General features: G+C 28.2%; 1 protein-coding gene across 1 annotated transcript in view; it reads right to left on the minus strand.

Moving 5' to 3' along the window:
* LOC123301245 (sialoadhesin-like) overlaps positions 1 to 17,190 on the minus strand; it is a 333,059-nt gene extending 315,869 nt beyond the window's left edge. The window contains exon 1 of the mRNA XM_044883980.1: positions 17,087 to 17,190. The gene's annotated coding sequence lies outside the window, so the exon portion shown is untranslated. The remainder of the gene's footprint in view (positions 1 to 17,086) is intronic.
* Between the last annotated feature and the right edge of the window lie 2,374 nt (positions 17,191 to 19,564).

Consider the following 19,564-nt stretch of genomic DNA (forward strand, 5'->3'; position numbering starts at 1 on the left):
AGAAATCAGAAATCTAACGCAAGATAATATCGGCACTAGTTTTTCAATTTGATTTCTATGAAATCTAAACTGTTGAAAAGAATTTTTCTAAAGAAAGGTAAAAGAGCTTTTATCAAGATGAACTGCCTGTGTTTTCTCTTACTTCCAAAAATTAAATGCCTCACACACACTTTCATATGAAAATAGATAGGTTTCTGTTTGTGATTTCCACCGAATTTATTATGTCTAAGTTAAAATATTTTCTACAAAAACATAACAAACAAAAAATCAATAGTAGGTCAATAAGTCGAAATTCCCTTTTCTTAATCCCCGAACTAAAAAAAGAGGTGTTATAAGTTTGACCGCTATATGTGTGTCTGTCTGTGGCATCGTAGCGATTTTTGGTTTCGTTTGAAAGGTAATTTAACGGTGAAAGTTCTTCCCTGTGTTTCAAGTACGAGCTTAAGTTTCCGTATCCAAAAAAACTAAAAAATTGGCGATGATCTTCAAAATCGATTCCGTTTGGAAATGCATGATATATAATTTTAATATATAAATAATTACTATGGAAATGAAGGATCAAATAAACCTGGCCCAGTTTATTTCGAAAAGTGAAATGGTAAAATAATTAGGTAATTCTAAACAATAATTCAAAAGAACAAAGTCGATCAACACAAATATTTCAACTTCAATTAAAATAATTCCAAGAATTTGTACCAAAAAGTGATAGCTCTCTAAAGGAAGTATCCTTTTCATCTCATCTGATGTCCTTGACCACTTTGATATTGATTTAAGAAGGAGTGTTATAAGCTTAAAGTGTTTATCGGTGCGTCTGTGTATTTCTCAGTGGCATCGTAGCCCCTAAACGATCAACCCGACTTGATTGAGAACATTTTATAGCTAAGTTTCCAAAAATCGATTTACAAAGAATAAATCGTAATTGTCGGGGGTTTTTAAAATTTTGCAAATTTCACTTGTTATGTTCTAAGATCATATTTAAAACAGTAGAGGCCAGTTCAGTATTTTGGTGTAGCGAATACTTGTTGAATATTTTATGAGGAATAACTTTATAATTTACACATTTTCTATACATCTTATAATTTGCGCACATGAATTGAATTGTCAAAGATCCTGAAAGTTAGGATTAAATCTAAGGCCTTAGTGACATGCCCCTCTTCCAGTATAATGATTTTACTTGCATCTTTCTTTCCAAAAACTTTTCGTTAACAAATATTTGCATTTTGTCCATTTTTTTTCATTTTTCCGGATTGTTTAAAATGGGACATCTGGTATGTTTGTGAAATCGTTTGTACGTTTGACATCATGACTAGTAGTGACATATATAACTGAAAAAATGGTTTATTCTATTCCATAGTATATATTCCCATGTCAAAGTAGGATTTATAATAAAAGACATATATTTGGTCCTGATTTTATATATATTTTGCTAATAAATTATCTCCGATTCCTATTTTATTTTCATTTTCCGTCAAATTTATATGTGTGTAAATATTTGCATTCGATTGTAACAGCAATGGTTGTGAAATATATTGACAATTAAGACTAAATTGATTCGAAATCTACTAAGGAAGAAGCGCATACTTTGAAATGTGAATTTTAAAGTGTAAAATAATTTTAATAAGGAATGAGAAAAGCGCGCGGTGCTTAAGAAAAGTTAGTAACTGTGGAAATATTTGTATGATACAGTTCTACCAAAAGTGATTTTTCATATGGAAAAGCTTGAACGTGAAAATTTTTTTTATGTTCAAAGTATTTTAATTAGTTTATGCATAACAAACTTTTTTTATCTTACTTAACTTCTCTTAATTTTTTTAGCTTAATTAATTTTTTTTTTCAATTGATAATTCCATTTTTAATTAATTATTAATAAAAATAGTTATATTTAAAAAAAAAACCAGTTGTTATTGGTTGTGACGTATTTACATCCTTTGAGGCTGTGAGTCAATCGAATTCACCATTTTTCTACATTCTTTTTCTTTTTTTTGGGTTGTTTATGGAAAATTACGTTATAATATAGTGGAAGCAAGTGGAGAAACAAACCATTAACCATTCTGCATATTATTTTATCATTTTCCCCGCGAGGTAGTTAAGAAAAACCATAGCAATAAAATTAAAATTAAAAAACATGCAACTTTCTATTATATCTGTCATTAGGATTTAAAAATACATTGGTTTTAATTTAAACAAAGAGTTAATTGTTGAAATACCATGCATAGACAGTGTTGATTTCTTTATTACCTTACACATATATACATGTCATACATACATAACCGATATTCCCCTATAATACATGCTACACAATTTACGCCTAATTTGCGCCCTCACGGGTAAACAATGATGTTTACGAAAAAATGTTTCAAACAGGAGTTGGTAACGGGTGACAAGATGTGTCCGACGGACCCAAGACCCAATTGACCTATGTTGCTCATTTACGAACTCGACCTTACTTTTTACGTCCTGAGTACGATATAAAAATTTCAGCTTGATATCTTTGTTCGTTTTTGAGTTATCGTGTTATCGCCTCATCTACTCTACATGCTTAATTATTTTTCGATTCATTCTTGGTATTAAGCGCCTCAAGCTTTTACAATAGTCGGGTATGAGTGACTCATAGATAAAATTATTTTCTACTTTTTGGTACAATAAAAGCTTGAACCTTAAAGAGCATTTTTTATTAAAATTTTTAATTTAAGACTAAAAAAAATGTATATTTATCAAATATGGTGGAAGCGATGGGAAAATCAGGACACCACAACCTGACCATGCATTGTCATCCAAACTAAATGTGCATGCAAAATTTCAGCTCTATCGGAAACCAGGATATGGATCAAATTTGATTTGCAATATTTAATTACAGACTGACAACGGTACAGGTGAAACTAAATAAAAGCTTGTAAAAAGGAGTATTTATAAAACGTATGGCTATCTGTGTATCTGTGTGTCTGTCTGTGATATCATTACTCGGATGAACCAATTTTTATTTCTTTTTTTTCTTTTTTTGAATGGTAATTTAATAATAATCTTATAACGGATTAGCAGATTTTCTTGAAACATACCTAAGAACACATTGGCATGATTTTAATCTTGAATATCATTATTTCCTATATTTTTGTTGTAGAAAAACTAGAATGATTATTATAAAAAAAAAAGGAAAGAAAAAATATTAGTTAAAATTTTTTGTGAATAAAAACTATTCGCATATTCGAAATATAGAACAAGGATATTTCATTTCGTAATGAATAAATAAAAGTATAATGATTTATTGCTAGATCCTGTATATAAATTTCACATTCCTATGCTCAATTTATAATTAATCACAATTAGAGATGTAACTAGCGAAACAAAAAACCACATTGCCATCACAAAATAAACACTAAAACATAAAGTTTAATGAAATTGGATCTATTTTTACATCCGTGTACAAACATATTTGTATAAGTTTGCATTTAAAATTAATGTAAACAATCTTGCTACAAATCCTTACGAATACCTATATTTAGTATCCTCTGATACTATTTACTGCACATTTATCGATATTTGTCACTGAAGGTATTTTTAAGGTAAGACGATATCTTAGAAAGAGAAAAATACATATAAGATTGACAAATGGCACCATGAATGACAAACAACTAAGTGTAATAGAAGCTTGTATTTGAATCAATAGCTTTTAAAATGTTCTATGCAAGGGTATTTGTTTTCCCAATCAGATATTTAACTACTAAGTGTAAATTATCAATATTTACGACAGACTGTAAAACTAAGTCTTCTTATAAAAATTTTAAACTTTATATTATTGAGATGTATTAATGGATGGCGATTTCCCTAAAATATTGATCGATTAATTGCTAATGAACAAACATTAATGAATAATTTACAAAAATAAACGTATAAAACAGTATAAATATGACCTATTTGCTTTTCGAAAATTTAGAAAATTTTCAAAGTGTTTTCTAGAATTTTCTTTCGTTTTTCAAAGATGTTTAAAAGATCACAATAATCTATCTTTTATAGTTTTGGAGGTAATGGACGCTGAAGCTTTTTCCTAATTTGCACCTTCGCTGGTAAACAGTGATTTACAAAAAAATTTTAAGGCAAATTTGTTTTTCTATAAGGATCATTATTTAAATTTAAACTTTTGCGGTATCTTTAACGTTTTACTAGATGAATTCTACGAATCCAAGACTCAATTGGTCTATGTTGCTCATTTAAAAACTCAATCGCACGGACGAAGGAGAGGAAATGGACTAATTAGGTAATTTTATGAACGCATATACCTAAATTTTGTTCGTATTATCAATATTTTAAAGATATACATTTCATATATACCTAGCTATATATTTCATATATACAGGCTGGAAAAAGTGGGTAGAACAGGTGTGGAAAAAAGTTGCTAAAGTGGAAAAAAGTAATATAAAAAAAATAAAACCATCCAAACCAATTGAAGCATAATGTTACATATATTTTGAAAACGTTTGCGGAAATTGTTAAAAGTTGGCAAGTTTTCTTTAATTCACGAAAATGTCATTGCCATTTTCACTCATTTTAAAAATGAATTATTAGTTAATTTTAGAACTATTAAAATTTTAATTTTTACACTAATGAAAAAGCTTGTGGTTCAAAGTGTGACTTGTTCTTACTCGACCTCATTGGAAGAATGACCCACACGTGAATCAGAAGATGCATGCTTAGGGTGAACGCAAGGGTTAAAAAATTCCGGAGACTTGTGCTAGCACGAACCTGTTAAGAACATAGCCAACCCCGTTAAGAACATAGCCAGCCCGTGGAAGACACTACGAATGCAATCACGGGTTGAACACATTAGCAAGTTTTTTGTGCCTCACGTTCATCCTGTTATATTTATTACGGATTATTAAACGACTAGTACATTTGTTTGAAGACATTTTGTTTTGGGAATGTTTTGTCAATTATATATTTTATCTAGGGATATTTTATCCAGAAATGTTTAGTCGTGGTTACTTTTTAACTGAAGATAATAAAGCGTGTTACCGAGTGACGTTATGAGACGATTTCATTTTCGAGTGTAAAGGAGAAGGTTCTAGTTTATGCTTCTACATAGAAGTTGAGAAAACTTTACACACCATAATGCTGTGTTATTTTTTTATTATTTTATATTTATTGATGAGGCAGCACCGCCGTGCCGCACACACAACCATCAATGATAAAACTATAACGTTAGCATACAATTTATTTATTTTATTTCTATACAATATAATATGTCAGTGAGTTTGAGCTAGAGCAGCAGCTCAGCTGTATATGTATTCTGTTTCGTGTTTGTAAATATGATTTGTGAGAGTGCCCTTTTTTAGTTGTGTGTTAAATAGTGTTACACACCAGAATAGTGGTGGGTAACAATATGGTAATGCGGGGTATGAGGTTGTTGTGGTGATATGTATTATAGAAGGTGGAAAAAACCGTAAATAAATCAAAATAGATTGTAAATAAATCTGTTTGTGTTATAACAACATAGAAAAAAAATAAACGAGTTGTTATTTAAACGTTAACGTTTAGAATGTTTAATATGCACGTTATGTGAAAAAAATATGTTAATCAAGATTATGTGGAAAATATCGGCCAAAATCCTTCACATAATACCATAGAGATGAATGACATAGAAAACGCAATAAGGTAAGTCTTGATCACACTGAGAGACGTGGAAAGAGACCAATATTGTAGGCGTATAAGATAAACGAAGACACATATCCACTTTATCTATTTTTATCTGCCTCTCTACAGCTAAACGCGCAAATACCAATCAGTCAGCTTTAAATATTTTCGTCTACTTAATCTGTGTCTCATTAGTGCAATCAACTGTTTTGGCGATGACCTTGCAGCCTTATGGTATTATCTCAATGGTCAAAATAGAGTCGTCCTCTTCGTTTGTCATCCGTAAAAATGTGTTATTTTTCAGAACTTTTCGATTTAACGAGTTTTTTTATTTTATAGTTAAATAAGAGTCAAGCAATTCTACATGGGTAATAGCCAAAGCAATGATGTGAAGAAAACTATTGATGCAACTGGAAACGTCAACAACAATGTGGTCATCCAAGATACTTTGGCAGTCGAAAATCAACAAATGTTGAATGCTGTACTTCATTTACAAGCATCATGTAAAGGCGTTAAAGAAAAGGGCAGCAAAAAACCATTTGTCAAGGAACCAACCCGCGTGAATTTGGTAAATTTCGAACACGATTTGTTTACGTTTTGAAATAGTTTCTTTATGTGTATTTTGCCATTCAAATATAATTTATTTTTAATAACTTATGTTTTGAAAAATTATATTTAATTCATTTTTTAATGTTAGCAATTTATTTTTTAAATGCAGTGTCATGATAATTTTACGCTGCATATTTATTATTATTTACATAAGAAATGTTTGTATACTTTATTACTTATCTTATCATGTTATTTGCGCATTAGTTCATTGCATTTCAGTAATATTAAATTAAGGGACTATGTGAAAATATGTAATTACGATATTGCTTAATTCATTGAACTTACAAGCGCTAAGTATGTAGGTATGTCAAATTATTATTTATAAAATGCTTTGACTGCATTTTGTTTAATACATATAGACTCAAATTTTTTACAATAAACTACTTCTAAATATTTAACCACAAGGACTTTATTTCGATTTCCCCAACAAAGCCATCTGTTGAAATAAATAGGCCTTAATTCAGAATTTCCGAACATAAAAATTTGATGCGAGCTTTCATTAACCATGGTTTTGCAAACTCAGCCACGTTCACCGTCATCGAATTCTATGATAAAGCCAAGCATTAAAAGTATTAAGCTGTAAAAGTGTTTTAATAATGACCTGTATTGTTAACACAGGAACTTACTACGTTTCTAGGAGTATTCAAAATTCTTTAATATAAAAACGTAGATATCGCTTATAACGACCATAATTTTTTGTGTCTTCAATATCGTTGACACCGATTTCAACTGTATGTGAGTTTACTGATTTTAAATTTATCAATAGGGTACTTTCGGTAGTGAAATTTGAAAAAACTTATGTAAAAATATACTTAAATTATCTGATTTCGAGTCATAGAAGCACATTTTTCTTTTATAATATTAAAATTAAAAATCGTAATTTTTATACTGTATATCACGTGACCTAAAACGCGGGCAAGCCCTGATGTGATGTCATATCGATATCGGTATGCACCATAGACCATCAATTAGTTCATTGTAGACAGCTGGGTATAATATATCGATAGATAATAAATATTAATATTTATTAAAATTAGTTGTCTATGAATATATCTGTCAAACTTATCCGTGTTATTTCGTATAATGATACCGATATTACGTCACCAAATCGAATGTCCGCGCTTTTGACAATTTAAAATAGGTTTAAAATTTAATTTAAGGTTTTGGCAAGAAAACGTGTCTATTTTTCCGAAATAAATTTTCGGTCGCTTTTTATTATCAAAATCATTGAACATTGAACCTTTTCAAATATTGTAGCATATCCTATTATAATTTTAACGTGAAATTTTCAATGTTAGCTTGTAAATAACCACTTAATAGAAAAAAGGCACTATTATTTTATTTTTTTTGTTCAGTTTTCACGTTCGTTTTTTATTTTTAATATAAATAAATAAATTTTTGACACACAAAGATTTATCTGTATATATTTATATGTACACGTACACAGCGATCTAATCGACTTTATAATTGAATTAAATCAATTTTGATAATTGACATTTACAATATTGAAAGGACATGTTTTTTTACAAAATATTATTTAAAATTTTTGTGCATATTTTTTACGAAAAGGTTTAGATCACATGGTAATACTAGAGAGTACACTTTTTTATGTTGGTAGTATTTCACCTACCGCAATAAAATAGAATTAAATCCCAACAATATTTTCGCCCGCGTACATTTTTAGAATACACAAAAAAATAGTACCAGAAAAAATAATAAAAATCATAAATCAACTTGAAATAAAAATCTTTTTCTTTTATATCCCTGCATTTTTTTTTGTTACAGTCGTTTTTTTTTTACCCCTCGTTACCTCGTTACTGTTGGTACGTGAAATGTATCAAAAAATACTAATCAAATGACGAATATGATTTTCATTGTATTTAATCTCGAGTTATTTTCAGTGCAATGTTTAAAGAAAATTCATTTTTCTAATATTTTTATCAAATGAAAAATGTTTTATTATAATTCACTATACATTATAAATGCCAAAGTAAGCATGTTTGTTGGTTTGTTTGGGTTTTAATGAAACTATACAGCAATATAGCTGATATAACACATGAGATATAATTTATAAAGATATATTAATAAAAAATTTAAAAAATTTAAAAATTAATTTAATTTGACATTACCATAAATTACAGATTTCTGTAAAAGTAATCATTTGACATTACCATAAATAACAGATTTCTGTAAAAATAGTCACTATAAAATATTTCACGGCCATCTTCTCTGATATACTCAATATATATAATTACTATTATACATTTAAAGAAATAGAAAACCATACATATATTTTACCTGTGCAGTGTAAAACAATCCTTAACATTATTTCGAGTGTTATAGAAAGGGGATAAGCGAGAGCAATCTTTATCAATATTTACTTTTAAACCCAGCGAAGCGGATGGGTATCACTCTAGTATTTATATAAAAATCCATCACTACAAATAATCTAATTTCAAAGAGGTACACATGTTTTTACATCTTATTCAGGAATATTTTGTGCATAGGTTTGACAATTTCTTAACTTGACAATATAAGACGAACAGTATAATAAGAATAAAATGAAAATCTTGAAAATTACTCCAGATATCGAAAATTGAAAATATTTGGCTTTAGATTTCAAAAACTAAGGCCGATATTTAAAAATGTTATTCTTATTTCTCGTCAAAATTTGTGAAATGATAACAAAATTCATATTTATCATTAAAGTTAAAAAATATATGGTATAAATAATTTCAACTAATAGTCTTATCGTCAATTTTTCAGTTTTTTCGAGTATGGAACCCTAAAATCGCACTTGAAACGTATCTAATAACTCTCTCCATTTATTTTGTTTTTTTTAATCTACATAGTTCGAAACGAATTTTTAAACTACAAAAGTTTTTCACCAAAAATTGACTCATTATATTGTCGGCTAGGTTTTAAATGAAATTAGACACACTATTTTTAAATACGTACATATTTTTAACTTTCAATTCTTAATAGTTTTTGAGAAAATGGCAACTTCAAATTTGCCCTAATTTGGTCCATTTTTACGAAATTTACGAAAAACAGAAGTTGTTTATTTTTAGATAGGAAATATTTTTTAATTTTTTATTGTATCTATTACGATTTACAAGATGGATCTTATGGGCTCATAACAAAATTGACATATACCCACATTTCTTAATAAATTCATGAACACTATAGAAACTTCAGCTCGAAAAATCTTTTTTTGCTTGAGTAATCGTGCTCACTAGCTGATTTTATGAACATCTGCATCAAAATTCTGAGTGTTACAAACTTGGGACAAAATTTAATATACTTTGATATATTTCATATATAGGCTGTCAAAATAACTTGATAAAAAGTACTTGGTCTATTATCAATCTCATTATTTCGATATTACACAGAATATTAGGCAGGAAAAAATTTATTCTATCATTTAACGTTACAAAAAATACAATACATTAACCCTCTTATCCCCATTTTCAACAAAACAGAAAAAAAATGATAACATAACACAGGAGGAAAACAAAAAAACACATTTTCATAATCAGTGAACCGAGTGAATTAGTTTTTTTTTTTTATTTTTTTTTTGCCCCGTAAACACAATTAACCAGACAGACACAACCAAACAAGTACATATTATATGTACACACAAAAAAATGATAACAAATAAACATCATTAACTCAATTGGGAATACATTCAGTGGCTTTAAATTTTCGCAGAAAATATACAAACAAGTAAAAAAACAACTATAGGTCGTCTTTACCTCTATATACGAAGTTTAAATTATGCGTAATACTAATTTCAACCACGGCTTCCATAGCGTGATTTAAAAAATAATTATTTTACCATGAAGTTGATTTTTATACCATGCATATATGTAATATGCAAGGTATACTAAGTTTAGTCCCAAGTTTGTAACGCTGAAAAATATTGATGCTACCAACAAAAGTTTAGTATAGGTGTTCATAAAATCACCTAATTATTCCATTTCCAGTTTTCCGTCCGTCCGTCAACTCGATAACTGAAAAACGAAAAAATATAATATATATTAATGGGGTTTAACCACTGTTTTTTTGACATACGCCTTAACACAGAGGCCACCCACATCAATATTTGATAATCTTTATTTATTAAATTACATTAATTTTTACAATTACATTCATGATGTGGGTGGAGTCGGTTACTTCGTTCTTATCCAAGCGACGACAATGTGATCAATTCCACAGACCCACTCGCTCGGCCATTTAGCCGATCATCAAGATGAAATTTTTACAGCGTACTCAGGACGGAAAAAGTGAGGTCGAGTTCGTAAATGAGCAAGAGCCAATTGGTTCTTGGGTCCGTAGGATCCATTTTGTAAACCGTTAGAGATAGAACAATTGCTTAGATGTAAAAAATGTTTCCGTAAACATTACTGTTTACCCACAGAGAGGGGCGTAAATTATGCGTAAACGTCACTGTTTATGTATGTTTGGCATGTATGTATGCATAATGTGATAGAGTAATCAACACTGTCTATGCATGGTATTTCAACAATGAACTCAGTCAATCGGTTTTTTTCACTTGTTAACTCTATTTTTCACCATTGACGGGGATATTACTATCGTAGAAAAATGTGAGTAAGGTAACGTTATATTGGCTGGCCACGAAGTACATATTTAGGCCATAGAGCCCATTGAGATACCATATATGTGTTTTACCACCTTTTCCGCTAATAAATTCATTCATTAGCTTCTCAATTATTTTGATAGACTGAGTGTACCTACTTCATACATCACAACTATTCATTAAATTCTTTTTTATGGGAATAACGCGTACGGAAATGATGTGGCTTTAACCAACTGAGCTACAAAATGTAAATAATAAAGCAATCTGAGCTTTCATTGTACAAAATGTCTCTGAACTATCTGAGCTAAGAATTTTAATAATAATAGAACTGTCCAACAGCTCAATTTCAAAGAAGTAGGGTTTATGCCCCTATGGAGAGTGGCGATAAAAAAAGAATTTCGGATTTCTTCTCCTCACCCTCAGCCACCTCAACTTCTAAATGTCATGTGTATCACAAAGTAGGGGGTGCACCTAATTTGAAATAACATAAAATTTTCTCTTCAATCATGATAAAAAAAATGAAATTGAAAGATTTGGTTCTTATGATAGACGAAACTAAGGATGGAAGATATCCATCTTAATAACCCTTGACCTGATTCGATTATTGTTTTGAATGAAAACATGTCGATTTAGATTTTGAGGGAGAAGTTCAAAAATGGTACCTAAGCAATTTTAAGTCTAATCCCTTAACTCCAGTATTGTTTTACTTTATTTGCGAGGACGTAAAAATTATCTCTGCAAACATGATAAAACAATAAAATCGATTGATTGGGTCTTAAGTTAGGCTACGTAGAAGATGAAAGGTTTGAATTCCATCGGCTGTGTCGTCTATCTTAAGAACCAATCAATTGATTTCATTTTTTTTTTCATCAAGGTTGAGATAATATAATAATATAACAAGGTAGGAGTGACATTCGAAATTTCACGCTATACTTGAACTTCCTTCTCGATATATGTATATAAATCGACGTGTTTTCATTCAAAACAATAATCACATCAGGTCAAGAGTTATTAAAAAAAAAGATATGTACATAACCAACAAGTGAGTAAACCTTCTTACACTGTATATACGACATTATTAGTTAAACACGCAGTATAAAAAAAAGATTTATTAAGGAGGGTGACTCGCCAGTAATAGAAAAAAATAAATTAGTAGATAATGATCCGAATTTTTAGTATGTTATAGTTAACGAAATATATTATTGTATAAAACAAAAATTTGGGTATCTTACCGAATTTGTTTTTTTCTATTACTGGCGAGTCACCCTCCTTAAGAGTGGGTACTTTTGAAATGAACATGTATAATTCACACTATATTGAGCCTGATAATCCTTGAGACTTATGTTTACTCGTTAAGAATTAACATTTTCTAATTTTTGAGTAATTTCCGGAAACTAGAGTTGTATCAATTTTAATAGAGGCATAATTCTTCCTGCTTCATATTTAAACTTTAATAGATGGACGTTAGTGGTTGTCCCAGATTTTTTCCTATCGTAAACTCAGAAATTCAATTCAGTGATAATAATTTCATGTTTGGATATGGGTCATACTTTTTTATGTTTGTAATAACTTCTAATGTATAATTTTTGAAAAAAAAAAACTTTTCCTGAATCCTCTAATTAAAAATTTTTTTAATATAGAAATTAAAAATGATATGAGATTAATTATTTAATATATATATATTAAAAAAATTTATTTAATTAGACGTAAAAAAACTTTATTAATTATTAAAATTACAACCAGCAAATATTCGATTAAGTATGAAACAAAATGTCTATATGTAAAGTATTTCAAAAATCTATTCGCGCTTCAAAAAAGTGTTTCGACCAATAAAAAATGTTTTTTATTAAGTAATAAATATATAATTTAAAATGCTTAATTAAAATTACAAAACTAAAATTACTCTATCATGGCTGTGAAGACTAATGTCAAATTCCAGATCAAAAATGGGTTATTTCGAATTTGGTTAAGTTATGTCGAACATACTTGCATCAGCTAACTAAATTTGAGCAATTTCAGCGATTATATTTTACTATAAGTAGCTATCTAAAATATAACCTAAATATAAAATAATAATAAAGCTTCTTTGAAAATATAATATCCGTATTTATAGTCGTGATTATTCCTTATTGATTCCAACGAAAAATGTAATATTTAGGAGTACCTCTAAAACAGCTAAGCAAAAAGATTTAAAAAGTATCATTTCATGATACTTTTTCCAAATTAACTATCTTATTTTATTTAGAAAAATACGGTTAATTAAGAACTTACTAGAAAATCGCGATAATTAATTTAATAATTAATAATTACGTAATTATTAATTTAATAATTTAATATTTATGAATTAATATTTAAGAATTAATTAATTAAATAATTGTAGTAACCATTAAATTAATTTGTCGGATAACTAAAAAAATTGGCTCATATATTATAAATTTGTCGAAAAATAAGCTAACAAATTACAAAATTTTGAATTTTTTCTAAATACAAAATATTTATATATTATTTGACTAGTTTTAGGCAAGAGTACAATTGTGATTTTTCCTCTAGGCGCTCAGTTTGCGAAATTCTTAAAAAATTTAAAATACAATATTCGATTTTAAGAAAAATGTGTTATTTTTCTAATATATCAGTTAATTTGCTTAATCAACGCAACTCCTGCGCTACGATTTTTTAATATAAAATGGCCACTATAAAGTCCTTTGAGCTAGTATGATGAGTTATACTAAATGTTAACATGTCAGCACTCGCGCTATGAGCAGTTTGGTCACACTCAATTTAAAAATATAATTAACTTTTCTTTTTCAAATAGAATATGTGGTTGAAACTTTTTCTATCTTCATCTATGTTATACTTTCTATATCTATTTTCTATCTACAGTTAAAAAAAAATTTTAGAGTGACGGTGTAAGCAAAAAAATATTGACTTAGGAAATGTTTTTCTATTCTCTGCTCTAATATTTTCACTCTCAAAAATCATTCAAAGATCACGTAATCAAACTAGTTTTAATACGCTAGTGCATTAAAGAATAAAATTATATAAAATTATGTAGAGGTTATGATTTACAAAGTTAAATGATATTTACAAAATGAGTGAGCAAACCTCTCATCAAGAGACCAAAGGTTGCTGACGGGCTAATACAAATTTTGCTTGAAAAGTCCTTTCTGTGTAAGTTACAGCATACTAAAAGTAGTAAAAAAATTATCTTTTATTAGAAGAAGATAGAAAAACAAATTAATAAAACATGTTACAATAAGGCATTTAAGAGATTTTCAATTAAGTTTGTGCCTTTTTAGAAATGATGAGAAACCGTATATTATTATATACATATATACACATTCATACACATAGTTGTGAAAAGGGGGCACTAACTAATAAACTCAAATGTGATGATATTCCATCTTTTTTCCGCAATGTAAACATGTTCATATTATAATTCAATGTTATATATATTATGTTGTATTATTAGGCACAAGCAAAAGCAGTCATAACGTTTCATATATTAAAAAGCAGTTAATTACTACACCCTTTTCCTTTTTAGTTAGAACCATACACACTAAAGTATACCTTAAAACTCGTCCCGGAAAACAAGGTTTTATTTTAAGTATGTATGTACTTTATAGGAAGGTTGTCATGGTCAGCCATAATTTTAATATATACGTAAAGTAAAAGAAAAAAATTTTTTTAATGTTTTTTTAACGGACTAAAAAGTATAAAATAATAACTAGCTATTAAAATACTAGTATGATTGGAAACAAAAAACATTGGGCGCGTACAGCAGACATTTCGTTTCGAATCTTACAAGTATTTTAATAGCTATTAATTTCTTTTATACTTTTTAGTCCGTTTTACAAATATCATAAATTAAAAAAAAAATTTTTTTCTGTTTTTTAGGGTTATATGAATGCATTGTCATTCACTTCTGTGCTATGGTCCAAATTTCAAGTCTGTTGCTTATTGGGAAGTTAGTTTAAAATCAATTAAAAAATTCCACTCAGATTTACAAAAGCAAGTTAATAAAAACATGTAAAAAAAACAATATTTTCCATGCTTCTGCAGCCAAATACGTCTTTTCTTGAATTAAGTATTGAGATCGTTGACGCAAAAAATTTACTCATGATAAGAACCGTGCAGTTTTAAAAAATAATTCGTAAAATCTAAGTACAAATATCTGTGGAAGTAATGTTTGCTACTTAATTAGACAAGAAGTAAAAGTGCATTTTTTTAACCGGGTTGGGTCTTTCCCACCAAGATTGGTCTATAGCTAAAAATTTATGAAAATATATCCTGAAATGCATAAAAATGATTTGTCAAATAAATTGATATTAAAAGCTCAACTTTTTTCCTTTATTATTTGAAATCACAATTCGAGAGTGTGAAATTTCCATTGTGACAAAACATTTTACAAATATAGCCGCATAATTTGCGGTAGGTTTTAGGACCTTATCATAATTCACGATCTTTTACGATCGAAATGTGTACCAAATGGACGATAACCTGGTGGATGTCACCGAAACTAAACTTGTTATGGAACTGAATGACCCGATTGGCATATTTTCAAACAGGAACTTCACCACATTCAACGCACTTATACTACTATTTTCAAAACACATATATACTACAAATAGTTTCAAAATTTTTAGCAGGAATGATAGTTCGTTATTTTTAAGAAAAATAAATAAATAGAGATGTAAAAAAGCCTATACCTAGACAACTCTCCGCAATGTGTATTGTAATGAGACGGAAAGCTAATTATAAAATATTCATACATATTTTTAATTTGATTTTCATTTTTCATATATAATACGGCGAAAAATTCACACACCCTTGAGAAAAATTTAATTTAATTTTTTATGCCTATAAACCCATTTATTTATTTTATACCTTTTGGCACTTTTTTATGTTATAATCGGGTATGTAAATCACAATTTGTAACTTACTTTGGCTAACAAAACTTCAGTTCAAATTAAAATAAAAAAAATTATTTTATGCTTATCTGGGTTAAGTAAAAGTTTGTTTTAAAAAAAAACTTAAATCAAAAAGAAAACCCACTTCAAAAGCATAACTTTGCCAAAACAAATTAATATGCTCTAAAAAGTAAAAAACAACGATAATATAATGTAGTTAAAATTATTGTTATTTTTGGAGCCAAGGAAACAGTGACAGAACAGTTTGCTACATTAGCTTGACTGACACCGACTCCAAAAATAACATTAATTTTAACTACATTATATTCTCGTTATCTTTTACTTTTTAGTTTATATTAATTTATTTTGGAAAAGTTTTCTTTTGAAGTCGGTTTTTTTTTTATTAAAAGTTTTTTTTTTGTTTTGTGATTTTTAGTTAATCTGAAGTACACTAACTATTTTGTCACTACAAAAAGAATCGTCGAAATCTGTTGGCGTGATATTGAGTTATTCGTCCTCTTGTCGTGCATACTTTAAAATACAAATTTAAGACTTTTATGGTTTTCTCATGGATGCCGTGGTTAAAACTGGACCAAAATAAAATGGGACCACACGGGAAAGATCACCAGCTTTTAAATAAATAAAGAATCATAAAAATCGGTTCAGCCAGTCGAAAATTCTGAGGTAACACACATTAAAAAAAATACAGTCAAATTGAAGACCTCCTCCTTTTTCGTTTGAAGTCGGTTAAAAAGACATTCTATTTAAAAAAAAAAAGTAGTATTCTTGATAAAATCATATAAAAGAATTTTTCAATGGATTTCATCATATTAAATACTTCTTATAAAGGAAATCATCTGCGTAAGATTTCATGAAAAACGTTTTCAAAATCACACTTTTTTTTTAAGAATAATGTTTAAAATAATTTTAGTTGGTTTTCTAAAATTATTTCAATTATTACAATTTTCTTTAACATTCGCCTAGTTCGATATTGAATTCATCTTTGTAAATAACTATTCTGAAGTAATTTCAAATCTTCTCGTAAATGTGAATATATTGCAATAACAATTTTTACAAAACTTTCGATAAAAACATAAACGAATATTCATGTTTTTATATATATTTGAGAACATATAAAAAACTTTCTTTTTTTTATATTTTTATTTCGATCAAATCGAAATGTGTTTTCAAACAAGAGAAAGCCATAAATATCAACATCGAAAAAAACAACGGTAAAAAAAAGTTTATCGGAAGTTTAGATTTATTAGAACTCGTTTCATGATGGGCATTCTTTTTCTAACAAAAATTAACAAATATTCGGAAAGATAAATTTTAAAAGTTTTACCTATTTAGAATAATAAATTTTTTCGGCACTAATTTCACATACTTTTCTTAGGATCCTGTTCACTCAAAAATTCACCACAAACAAGTCACTTCACTGTTTTAAAATGCAAGTTTTTCACCACGAAACTTTTCGAAAGCACAAATTTTTCTTTTGGAAACACTATTTTTCAATTTAATGAAAACTTTTTACTTCGAATTTAAATTCTCACAACGTTAAAATATATATAACCATACAACACGTATTTCTCGATATATATGTTTTCACCGTTACAGTTCGTTACAACTATAGAAGAGGAGCGTATGAACCGATTCGTGTATACCATACACGAAAATTTAACCGAACTGACGTCATCGTTATATCATATATATCCAGTCAAGATGTGGATATGTATAAATGAAAATTCAACTTGTTCGTGAAAATTCGGATTTTCGGTATATCGTATTCTGTGTATTTCAGTGAAACGATGTCGATTTATTCAAGTTTTTTTTAAATATTTTTTCGAACAATAACATTGTTAGCGCACACGATTTCAAAATCATTAATTCATTTTTTTTTTTATTAATACGATTTTTTGTTTGTTTTTTTTTTTTTTTCGATTCTAATGAAAATTTGTAATTATTAATAAAAATATTTTAATAAATAAAAAATTGATTATTTTAGTAAAAAAACTTTTTTTTGTGTAATGAATATTGTTTTCAATGAATATTGTTTTTGTTACCAATTTTCTGACTGGTTACATAATTTTTATTAAAATTTAAGTTCATTCAATCAGGTTTTTAACCGACATCAAAGCTATTAGTAGATACAAAATTAGTGTACATTTTTTATGACTTACCAGAGTGATATCCAGCCGCTTCGCTGGGCTTAAAAGTAAATATTGATAAAGATTGCTCTCGCTTATCTTCTTTCTATAACACTCGAAATAATGGTAAGGATTGTTTTACACAGGTAAAATATATGTATGGTTTTCTATTTTTTTAAATCTATAACAGTCGTAATTATTCATTGAGTCTATCAGAAAAGAAGGCGTTAAATATTTTATATTGAATATTTTTATAGAAATCTGTAATTTATGGTACGATCAAATTAAATGAATTTTTAAATTTTATTTATTTTTATTAATATATCTTTATAAATTATATATTATATCTCATGTGTTATTCTGAAGTATGAGCTATTTTGTTGTACAGTTTCATTAAAAACCATTCGCTAGTTTTAGAGTGAAAGCGTAACAAAGAAACAAACAAACAAACAAACAAACATGCTTACTTCCGCATTTATAATATAACTACACCCATCTGATAATGATTTTTAAACATTCCGAAAAGTGTTCATGGCTGTTTTTTATTAAATTAATTTAATCAATTTTTTCAATGGACGGTTTTTTGCAGGCAAACCTATACCATCATTTTCCTAGTTAAATCATTTTTCTTCTGATAAAAATTCCAATTGATTTTCAGATCGGAATAGATCTGATCATACCGCACAAACAGTTAAATCAATGTGGGTGCACCGATCTGTTAACCAATTGAAATTGGTATTAGAAGAAAGATAATTTAATTACGAAAATAATGGTATAAGCTTGCTTGCAAAAAATCTATCATTGAAAAAATTGATTAAAATTAATATAATTAACAACTGAAAACAAACAATTGACTGAGTTAATTGTTAAAATACCATTTATAGACAATGTTGATTACGCAATCGTGTTTTTTTACGTCATGGAAGTAAAGAAAGATAGTCACTCTTTGATAGATGATACATATAAATGATATTCCCATATAATAGTACACTGTATAATGATCTAAGCTAATTTGGCCCTCACGAATAAACAGTGATGTTTACGAAAAAATGTTTCAAACAAAAGTTTTTTTTTTATAATAAATACTTTTTTACATTTAAGCTTTTGTTCTATCTCTAACGGTTTACAATATGATATTTTGGTCAGAACCCAATTGATCTATGTTGCTCATTTACGAAATCGATTTGACTTTTTACGTCCTAAGAACGCTATAAAAATTTCAGCTTGATATCTGTTTTCGTTTTTGAGTTATCGTACTTACGTATAGACAGACGGACAGACAAACGAAAATGGACTAATTAGGTGATTTTAAGAACACCTACTCCAAAAATTTTTGTTTAGTATCAATATTTTTTACCGTTACAAACTTGGAGCTAAACTTAGTATACCTTGATATATTTCATATATACATGGTATCAAAGTAGTCATGAACACTTTTCGATAGAAAAACTATGGTAGAAGTGGTTAAAAATCAATAAAAATATATTTCATAAAAAATATGGCTCATATTTTTATCAGATGGGTGAAATTCGATCCTATACCGTTTCTTTAGCTATGTAGGCATAGGCAGTTGATCAACACTTTGCAAGGATGATATTGTGAGGCCTTACCTTTTTAAGTTAGGAGCCCGACAGTAGGATAAAATACATATTTGCTTGCGAAAAGGAAGAGAGATA

This window comes from Chrysoperla carnea, chromosome 5 (genome assembly GCF_905475395.1).
Source record: "Chrysoperla carnea chromosome 5, inChrCarn1.1, whole genome shotgun sequence".
In the NCBI taxonomy this organism is placed as follows: domain Eukaryota; kingdom Metazoa; phylum Arthropoda; class Insecta; order Neuroptera; family Chrysopidae; genus Chrysoperla; species Chrysoperla carnea.